Source organism: Monodon monoceros, unplaced genomic scaffold (genome assembly GCF_005190385.1).
Source record: "Monodon monoceros isolate NGI ecotype Baffin Bay Population unplaced genomic scaffold, NGI_Narwhal_1 Super_Scaffold_11, whole genome shotgun sequence".
In the NCBI taxonomy this organism is placed as follows: Eukaryota; Metazoa; Chordata; class Mammalia; order Artiodactyla; family Monodontidae; genus Monodon; species Monodon monoceros.
This window is the reverse complement of record NW_021703767.1, coordinates 142,474,456-142,485,235: the sequence shown is the minus strand read 5'-3', so window position 1 is coordinate 142,485,235 and position 10,780 is coordinate 142,474,456.

Below are 10,780 nucleotides of genomic sequence, written 5' to 3'. Positions count from 1 at the left end.
TAAATCAATGAATAAACTCCTACCCCCAACATCTACAAAAAAAAAAAAAAAAAGTGATCATTAGGGATATAAGAAACAATATATGGGGAAAAAATACACACAGTGGAAAATAGCCAAGAGAAACAATATTGCCAAACTGTTTTTTTCTTACAGTACATTCGTTTTCTCTGGATTTCAAAGTGGGACTCTTCTGGATGACTCCAGCCGTCTGTGTAGTATAAATAGACTCACAAGAAAATATGAATTTGGGCTATGAACGGTTGGAGGCGGAAAAGCCCCTAGTTTTCAAATCTGGCTGGGATTGGTGGCAGCGCAGGGAACATCTGGACAGCAGGCACAAACTGGCAGTCACCGCGCCATAGAAAATGGGGAGACATCACAAAAGAAGAAAAATATAAAATCAAAGCAGGAGAGGAAGTCTCTATGTGACCCATACCATCCTCTTGTCCCTAAGGCATTTCAGGTGGATGACTGTTAGCCCTGGCCTTGGAGAAATTCCCGGAGAGTAAAAGAGAAGGGTTTTGGGGGGTGGAAAATAAAGCATATAATGTTTTAAAAAATCAGGAAGTTATGTAAGAAAGAACAAAAAAGTGGTAGAAGAGAAGGCATCGGTTTTACCATGATCCAGTCCACAAGCATAAAAATGTCTGTCCTAAAGCAACAGTTCACAAAATGTGGTTCCTGAATCAGTGGCCTCAGCATCACCTGGGGATTTGTTAGGAATGTAAATTCCCAGTTTCCACTCCAGACCTACTGAATCAGAAGCTCTGGAGCTGGGACCCAGCAACCCATGTGTTAAAACACACACCAGGTGATTCTGATGTATGGCAAAGTATGAGAACCACGGCTCCAAGCATTCAGGAAATGACCACTGAAACAGGAAATTGTCATTTGAGACATGTCTTTGCCTGCCAAGACTTTGTACGCTATGGACCTGACTCACTTTGGATTCATAACAGGGATGGAAAGCTCAGGGATCTCAAATGCCTACATGAGATAGGAAGCTGTGTGCAGCTGTGCAGGTTGCTCTCAGAGGCCCTACAAGACAGGTAGCATGATTGAGGGCAGGGGGCCCAGCAAGGACTTTGATGACCTGGGCAGACCATCGGCCCAACTACAGGACCCCAGCAGTATTCAGCTCTGGCTTCTTTTTGCCATGAGGAAATGCAAGCCTAGTAATGCTAGATTTTCCTTTTTTTTTTTAAGAAACTGGAAATAAGAATTTTTATGTATAATGAACATATCTCAAAATCTTAACAATTAGTTCAGGTGAAAAAAGAGAAATATTGTTTAAGCTAAAGAAAAATGATGAGTGGTCCAGATTTAACCTCTGTGTTGGACAATGGTTACCGGCTAGAATGAGGTGGGAAAAGGAGAACAGAAGCTGCAAAGTTTGAGTTCTCCCTTCTCTTGTGTGTTTCCAAGATTACATTTAAACACACAGCAATCTGCATTGATGCTGAGATTTTAAACGCTCTCAGGTACCACTTCCCCACAGTTTCCAAAATTCCGTCGTTAGAGATGATCTCAATTAGTTTAACTATTCATACTTCAAATATTTTCTTCCTCCTGAAAAATCCTAGAATGGTGGTCATGGGAACATGGCCTTCAGAGTCACATGACTTGGTTCAAATCCTAACCTTGCCATTTCCTAACTATAATTTTAAAGATGTTATGAAGTCTCTCTAAGCTTCCATTTCTTTAGGTGTAGCTTAAGGATAAGCAATGCTACCTTTTCCTTGATGTTTAGTGATAATTTGGGGATCATTGTTCAAACTCAATAAATGATATTTATTTTTCTTGTTTCATTCATAAGCACCTTCCTGTGGGTGAGTTTACTAAACTGCTTTCTGCCAGGAATTTGAGAGAAAGAAAATTTGAGGGTAAAAGAAATAGAGTTACCTGGAGAACAGAACAACAGGTAGAGTGAAATAATTACACCTCCAGATGTCCTAGAAATTGACCAGATGGTCTGCAAGTGCAGTGGAATTTCTTGTCTCTGTGTTGTGAGATGATCTTGCCGCCCGCCGCCCGAGCTCTCAGGTGTACAGAGCTGATAGATGTTATAGGTTCCTTGTTTGCAGATCAGACCAGCATCAACAAAGTTCTGATGAAGGGCTTATTAACTCTCCAGACTCCTTAAAAACAAATGACCAAAATATCTCAGACATATGTTTACATTAGCCTTAGAAACATCTCGAAAATACATCTGTGGGCTTCCCTGGTGGCGCAGTGGTTGAGAGTCCGCCTGCAGATGCAGGGGACACGGGTTCGTGCCCCGGTCTGGGAAGATCCCACATGCCGCGGAGCGGCTGGGCCCGTGAGCCATGGCCGCTGAGCCTGCGCGTCCGGAGCCTGCGCTCCGCAACGGGAGAGGCCACGGCAGTGAGAGGCCTGAGTACCGCAAAAAAAAAAAAAAAAAAAAAAAGAAAGTACATCTGTGCCTCTATTCATAGGCATGCTATCTCCTCTGCCACACTGCTATTATTAATTGATAAGAGCAAAATTCAGTGATACATTTTCAATTATGTTTCACAATTTTCTTCTCATGGATTAATAATGAAGAACAAAAAGTTATCTGAAATGTATTATACAGTGTGCTTCTGTCCAAAACTTTATTTTGAAAAGTACAGGTTAGAACCCTGTGGCTATTGCAAATGAAACAAAAATGGAAAACTTAAAATATCTAAATTTCCTTAAGGCATTCTACATTTTTGTTTTTGTTGTTGATATAAATCCAAAGAAGTTGATCATGTAGAACACCTTTTTTTTTCTCTAAACTTTTGGTAAATTTTTATTTTAACAACTCTCCTATCACATTGGAAGTTTGTAACCAACACTGAAGTTTGTAACCAATGTCAAACTCACAGATGAAAAATCTATGTAACTAAGGTAAGAATAATAAACTCTAGTTGACATGAGGTAAATGACAAATTCACAGGTGTAACACAGTCAATATCTTCTGGGATCTAAGTTAGGAGTCAGTGACCATTCAGAAGTGTCATGCCAGGTTTCGGTTGATTTTCTCATAGAGGTCTGAAGCTTTGCTAACCCTACTCTGAGTGGACTCAGTCCAGTAAAAGTGTGGCTTTGCTCTGTCAGGGACAAGAAATGATGCAGGAACTGCTTTAGGGAGATAGGTTGACAGGTGTGTAAAAGGGGAAGGGAAACGTCTAACAGAAGTGAAAGGGGCGTTCAGGGACTGAGAGAGAGAGAGAGAGAGAGAGAGAGGGAACGCTTCTAGTCAGGTGGGTTTTCTGTCTCGACCCCTCTGCACGGGGTACAGTAAACAAACATGTACATATGTGTTCTTGACCAAAAGGAAGTTTTGCCCTCAAGCTGTTTAATCCTGCCCTGCTTGCTTAGGAATGATTACAGAGAATATCAATAAAATTTTCAACTGACAGAGAAACTGAAAAAAAACAAAAAAAAGTCAAAGAAAACCTAAACAGGGCCTCCAAGATTTAGCAACGGATGAATATTTAATTATCTTCTTACGGAGAAGCAGCGGGTTTCCAAATGAAGAGAGAATTGGCCTCAAACAATGAGGGACACAGAATGTCTCAAATTAGCCTGTAAACATGCGTTGAGTAACTGCACAGCACAGGGCTGCATTGCTGAAGACAAACATCCAACTCTGTCCCTGCCCCTGAGGGACTGGCAATCTAACGAAGAACAAATACCTACTATGAAAATATACGTATATACATATATACAATGGATATTCCATATTGATTATTACTGTTATTTTTATTTTTGTTACCTGCTAAGGCAGACTGGAGTCCCGGAGGGTAGCGTAGCCTAGTATAGTTTCCTGTAGGTAAGTCTACGATGGCGCTGGTGGGTGTCTGGGTGGGTGGGTGTAAGCACAGGTTGGGAAGGGTGTTGTATATATTAAACAGATCCACAGCCTTTCATCTCTACTTTCAGTAACCAATTACATGTCCCAAGCATCTTTAGCCCAGACTACCGAAACACCCCCTAATGCTCTCCCCATACCCACTCTCGCCCCATCGAATCGGGTCTTCACTTGGCACGATGGGTCATCTCATCAAAGCACACATTTTACCACGTAGAGGGCCCACGTCAAGTATTTCAAAGATGTCTGCACTGCACTGAGGATGACATCATAATACTTCTCCATGGCTCAGAAGACTTTGCACAATCCCGCCTCCGCCTCTCTCCCGCACTCTCGAATACTGCTTTTCTTCCTGGGTTCTTTTGTCCCTTTTCTGGGGCATCAGGCACATGAACTTGGCTTCCACAGCACTGCTGAAGGTGACTCTGCAGCATTCCCAGGTGATTCCCGTGCACAGTCAAGTTGTAGCTGATTGAAACCGGTGATCACATTCGGAACTGCCTCTCAGGTCTGTCCTTTCAATTGCTGTACTGTTTTGTCTCTACCAGTGGTTGCAGTGTGTAGGGTAGCAAGGGATTGTCTAAATACATATAATCTATAGATCAGAGCAGATTTAGGGTTATTCCTCTGATAATCACAATGTCTCACACTGGCATCTAACATGAGTCTTGCGGGGGGAAGGGGTACAGTTACAACCAGCATGCTGGGAACTGTAAAGAGAGGTATAGCCTCACCCTCCAGGTGAGCCACCATGGGACAAGTGTCAACAATGCTGCTCTAGAGTGTATGTAAACCTGACCTCAGGTTCCCCCCAAATTAAATGGTATTAATTCTAACTGGTTTATCAATATGCATCGCTTCTGTCATATGTGCCAATAAAACTGACCTGAGTTTGAAGAAAGCCAGTAGGATTCCGAGGTCCTGCCTGTAGTAGTTCTTTCCTGCCGACTGCATGAAGCACTGAAAACCAACAACAGTAACTACACCCACAGCAAAAATTTCTGGCTTTATTTAAACAATAATAATTTGCAGAAGCCAATTACATCTGAACCCCTAGTACATAACACCTAAGTATTCTCTGAGGTCCACATCAGAGCTGATTTCCAGGCTCACTGTCACTACTAAGGAGTCACATGAAATACTGAAAACCTACTGTGTCAGAACACCTATTTTGAAAAAGCTCCCAAGAGTTTTTTTCTTGCTTAATGCATATTTCATGGTAGTGGTCCCAACGCCCTTTGCCACAGCTGAGTGGAGCCAGAGCCAGGCTGTTGCCTAGGAGAGAAGCAATGGCTTATGGGTTGGCTGGTGGCCTTGGCATGAGCGTTCCGCCCCATAAGAATGGCCACATTTCATAGGGACAAAAGCAACTGTGGTTTTAGTTCCAATTGTGGACCCAATAACAAGGCCTCTTAGTATTCACTCTTGGGCACTCCCTTCCCTTTGAATCTGGTCTGGGCCTGTTGACTTAGCTTAATCAAAAGAATGCAGGGACTTCCCTGGTGGTTCAGTGGTTAAGACTCCATGCTTCCACTGTAGGGGGAGTGGGTTTGATCTCTGCTCAGGGTACTAAGATCCCACAGGCCCTGTGGTGCAGATTAAAGAAAAAAAAAAAAGAATGCAGCAGAATTGAAGCTCTGGACTTGTTGTGGGTTTAGAAATTAAGAATGTCTGCCAAGTGTCCATCAACAGATGCATGGATAAAGAAGATGTGGCACATATATACAATGGAATATTACTCAGCCATAAAAAAGGAACGAAACTGAGTTATTTGTAGTGAGGTGGATGGACCTAGAGTCTGTCATGTTAGAGTGAAGTAAGTCAGAAAGAGAAAAACAAATACCGTATGCTAACACATATATATGGAATCTAAGAAAAAAAAAGTTCATGAAGAACCTAGGGGTAAGACAGGAATAAAGACACAGACCTACTAGAGCATGGACTTGAGGATATGGGGAGGGGGAAGGGTAAGCTGTGACAAAGTGAGAGAGAGGCATGGACATATATACACTACCAAACGTAAGGTAGATAGCTAGTGGGAAGGAGACGCATAGCACAGGGAGATCAGCTTGGTGCTTTGTGACCACCTAGAGGGGTGGGATAGGGAGGGTGGGAGGGAGGGAGACGCAAGAGGGAAGAGATATGGGAATATATGTATATGTATAACTGATTCACTTGGTTATAAAGCAGAAACTGACACACCATTGTAAAGCAATTATACTCCAATAAAGATGTTAAAAAAAAAAAAAAAAGAATGTCTGCCAGTGAGAGCTACAAAATTCTCAGCACATAACAGCTCCATCCAAACCCCTTACACTAGGAAACTTGACCAAACACTAGCAAGGCTTCTAGCAGCATAAGCCATGTCCCTGGAATGATCCCCAGCCCCTGCTTAAAATACCTGCTTAAGAAAGCTCAACACCACCAGGAGAATTTATTGTTTGTTCCAGCCTAAACCTGTTGCTAGATAAGCTGCTGAATGCCCTCTAGAGCAGTTACTTTAGAGAGCTCGCAATTATAAAATCCTTTTGAGATGTAAATCTGCTACCCAGAACATTTCTCCAAGGACTTAAGAGCCTTCTCTTTGCAACGCAAACATTCAGGGACAGAACTGTTGCTCTAGCGCCTAGTTCCTGCGGAAGGTGGATGCCTTGCATCAGCTTGCACCACCGCCTCCTGTCCGTAAAGGTATGAGAAGTTCGTTTCTCTTCTGGGTAAGCGCCAATTAGCAAACCCAGAGGCTTAGTCACTTAGGCTTGTCACCCCTCAGTGCCTTCCCCCTAGCATCCCAGCCTTTAAAGTCTCCTTTTCTTTCAGTGAAGTTCAGTTCAGTTCATGCTGGACTCCTCCCTCCTGCAGTAGGTATTCCTGAATTAATCTATTCTTACCACTGTAACTAATGCCTGGCTTTGGCATCTCTGGGAGCAGCATCTGCATTTGCTCTCTTTGTAGCACTGAGCTACGCCAGAAGAAGTCCAGATGCTCTGCAGGGAGGGATCCTGAGAGAGGCTGCCTGGGGAGAAAGGAGGAAGCCAACCAACAGGGCAGGTAGATTCCTGTATACAGGACTCTGCCAGTCTGTGCCAGCTGCCCCTGCACGGAGCTGTCCTGGGTGAGGCACCACTTGTGGGTGAAAAAGCCCCGCATCTCACGGGGACACAAGAGCCATCGTTACCAAGTCCAAGCTCACTCTGCTCGCCACACAACAGGCCGGTAAATCGGGAGACGAGGTCCTGAGGCTAGGAATAGCCACTGTATTCGGAAAGCCGGCAGACCAAGAAGATGGTGGATTGGTGTCCCCCAAAACTATCTTATTGGGATCTAGATGCCAGTTTCTTTTATAGAACAGAGAAGGGGAGGAGGTGAGGATGTAAAGTAAAAAGGCCGCGAGTTTTGCAAAATATGTCCTGGCTTGGCCAGCATCGGAGAGGGGATGTGTTCATTTCTTCTCTTCCTGCAACCATTCACAGATGGGCAGGGTCAGATTGTCTCCCTGTGTGCTGAACAAAGCCACATTAGTTTAACATTCAGGCAGAGGGGCAGGGTTCCCTGAGGCAGGCCATTATGTATGATTACAATAACAAAAGCAACAAAAAGCAAAGGTTAAAGTTAGAGAAACAGATTCAGTGTGGAGTCAGATTTTGCTCTTTCCTGTTCCACCATCTCTGCTGACCCTGTGTGATGTCGTGACCCACATAACCGGGAGCAGATGACATAGTTGTGGTTTTACAGATTGGACGATACACAGTCATAGAGAACCAAACAGCCACCCATAGACTCCTTTGCTGTGGGGAGAAGAAAAGGCAGTCAGCAAAATCTACATGTCAGTAGAAGCCATGTATTAGCTGAAATAACACAGACAGAGAGAAGAGATGAAAACACCTTAGTGGGAAGGACCCTAGTGCTCGGCAACACCCCTGTTCTCCCCCAGGGCTGACCAGGGGCTGAAGCAAGTCGTGAGGTTCCCCAGCTCTGTGGCTCCTGCATTCTGTACCAGCACAGCCAATCCACTCCCTCGGCCATCAACCACTGAAACGGATCGAGCACCTTCCAACCTCAGAGACGCCTGGGGTATGCACCGTTCAACCCCCAGGGAAATCAAGATTAAGGGGGAAGGAGAATTCTTCACATTCTCATTTCCACTCTCAAATCATTCCGGAAACTGCATTGACCTGGGAACTCCCAGCCCAAATTACTGACATGTCTTGTTTACCGCTAACTCTACGTTGCTTGAAATTTTCTCTTATGTAGCCATGTCGTTATTTTTCTCTGTAACTATTATATTTTTATGTATGCATGTGTCGACTGAAAAAAGTTCACAACCTAACAGTTGAGAATTATGCTTTATTCAGCAGACTTACTGAGGATGTAAACCCCCAATACAGCCTCTCGGATAGCTCTGAGGTACTGTTCCAAAGAGGGTATGGGGAGAGCCAGGATATATAGGACTTTTTGCTGAGAAAGAAACAAAACAAAATAAAACATGCAGTCGGACATCAAAAGATTATTGTTAATCACAAAAACAGACATCTCAAGTTAATGATTTTAGTGCTTTTCTATGTATGGGAAGATGCAAGAGTCTGGGCTTACTGAAATCATTCCTTTGTTATGCACCTTAGTTCTCTAGGGCCAGTATCCTCTTTTTCGCCATTTATTTCCTGTGAATCCCCTCACTGCTGCAGTGGCTGATGGCTTGATGGCCACAATACCCTTTGTTTACTGAAATGGCAGGTGACATTCTTTGCCCACACTTGTGAGGACTGAAACTCTGAGTCTCTAATCAGCCTGTAACCTCTTGAGTGGGGAGACCAAGGTTTGGATAATTTTCTGCCATCTACAGGACAATAAAAACTTTTCTGAACAGATAGAGATATCCAACTGGAACTGCACAAATCAGATGGGACTTGAAACCATGGGCTGAAACTGGAACCCAGCCAGAACCTAGACTGGGACTTGAAGCCAAGGGTGGGGACTTGAATTCAGCCAGAAACCAGGGTGTGTCATTTAGCTAATGTATTACAGTGAGCGTATAATGAGGCACAAGGTCCGCTGGAAGTCAAGTCTGCCGCCATCTTGGACCTAGTTAGTTCTACCCAGTTTATGTCGTATCCTCAAAGGCTATGTCGTTCTTTTAAATGTTGTGCCCAGCCCCTTTCCCTCCTGTTTCAAAACTTCCAAACTTCCAGCTGGAGGGAAGGACCTACAGTAAAGAGCAGAAGCCCAACTTAACAAATGTGTAATTGACCAGGTTGAAGAGTATCAAAACTTGGCATTTTGGCCTCAGAGAGTATGGCATCATTTAAAGGGACTGAAAGCAAATTATCACACAGTAACTTGTTTGCTTTTAAGTTTTCTCTCAGCCCTAACCAGGCTAGAAACTTAGAAAAGGGGAGAGGAAATTGAATTAATGAGAAGCAAAGAAACAATGTATTTAAGCCAAAGATTTGAAAGAGAAATGTACCCACAAGACCAGAATTCTTCCTTCAGGATGTGATGAATGAAGCCATCAAAGCAACCAGGGTTTCTTTTTTAAACTATTCATGAGCCTGGGCCCCACTGAGCATTATCATTAATGTTATTCATACATCTTTCATCTCTTACAATGAACTACAGTTTCTGAGTGACATTGTCAACATGTGTTCATTCCTCAGGGGGAAAAGTATCTTAGAAACACAGCCCGAGGCAGGAGGCGCTGTTCTCACACTGGCTTCCTCCATCACGCCCATGCCCCTACCAAACACACACATTCCTCTTTTTCCTCCAAAGTAGATGATTCTATTCAAGAGTGAATTCCTAGCTTCCCCATTTCCACCTGATGCATGACCTGGCCTGGGACAGAACTTTGGTTGCTGTTACGTTAGGTGTTTTTCATCAGCAAATCCTTGAAGAGAGGAGAGTCCTTTCCCAGTACAGATGTGTCTCGCGCTTTGAGTGGTTCCCTTAGATAGTGGCAGCTGAGTGTTGAAATTGGGGTCGGGTGGGGTTTATGCTCTCTAGGGAGGATGTTTCTCTTACTTGGGCAGTTTAATTGCCAGCCACTCAGAAATGCATGCCAAGCCCTGTCAGTAATCAAATAGCTTTTGCCCAAACCTGCTTCCCCTCTGAAGCAGCCACCTTGACCAGTTACAGCTCCCAGTGAGGCCAACCTTTCCCTCCAGCACTCCCCAAGAACGGTCTTGAGCCATGAGCCAGGCACTTGTGGAGAATTTCCACACAGAGGAAATCCACCTGTCAATAGCGCCATGAAAACCTTAGATAAGCTTCGTCGCTATAACGTGCAGATTTAATATCTAAAGCAGTTATTCCTATGTACCTCGGATTCCTATATTTGGCCAGCACCAGTCTGGGGAGACAACAGGCATCCCTTAGAGCCCAGCTTATCTGATAGAACAACATAACCTTTAGGTCTGATAATCATGCCAAATATTGAATACTTAAAAGCAAATGTTACTCTAATTAACTGCATTCACAGATGACAGCAGCTTCTCTTACTAAAGCTGGCTTGAAGACTTTCCCTCAAGACTCAGATCAGAAGCAGATCAAAAAATAAATAACATGTGAGCATAAAACAGTTTGCACCAGATGCCAGAAAGCTACCCATGACCTTCAAAGGTTAGCAGGTATCGTAGTCTGATGTATTTGGCAGAGCAAGGTGAGAACGTAGACAACCCACAGAGCCCGTGAGCCCCTGATGCTGCATGGGCAGTTTCCCGGGATAGGATTGTTACCAAACTCAGGTCCGGCTGTTCAACACTTGAAACTCAATAACCAAGAGGCAAGTGTTGGCATTAAGAAAAACATTGCTTTTAATCAGAAAGCCGGGGATCTGGGGAGAAGGCAGACTCAGTGTCTCCAAAAACCAACTCCAAAGATTCTGCTTGGCCGTGAAAAGGAAAAGGGAGGTAATCTCAGTTAATCCTT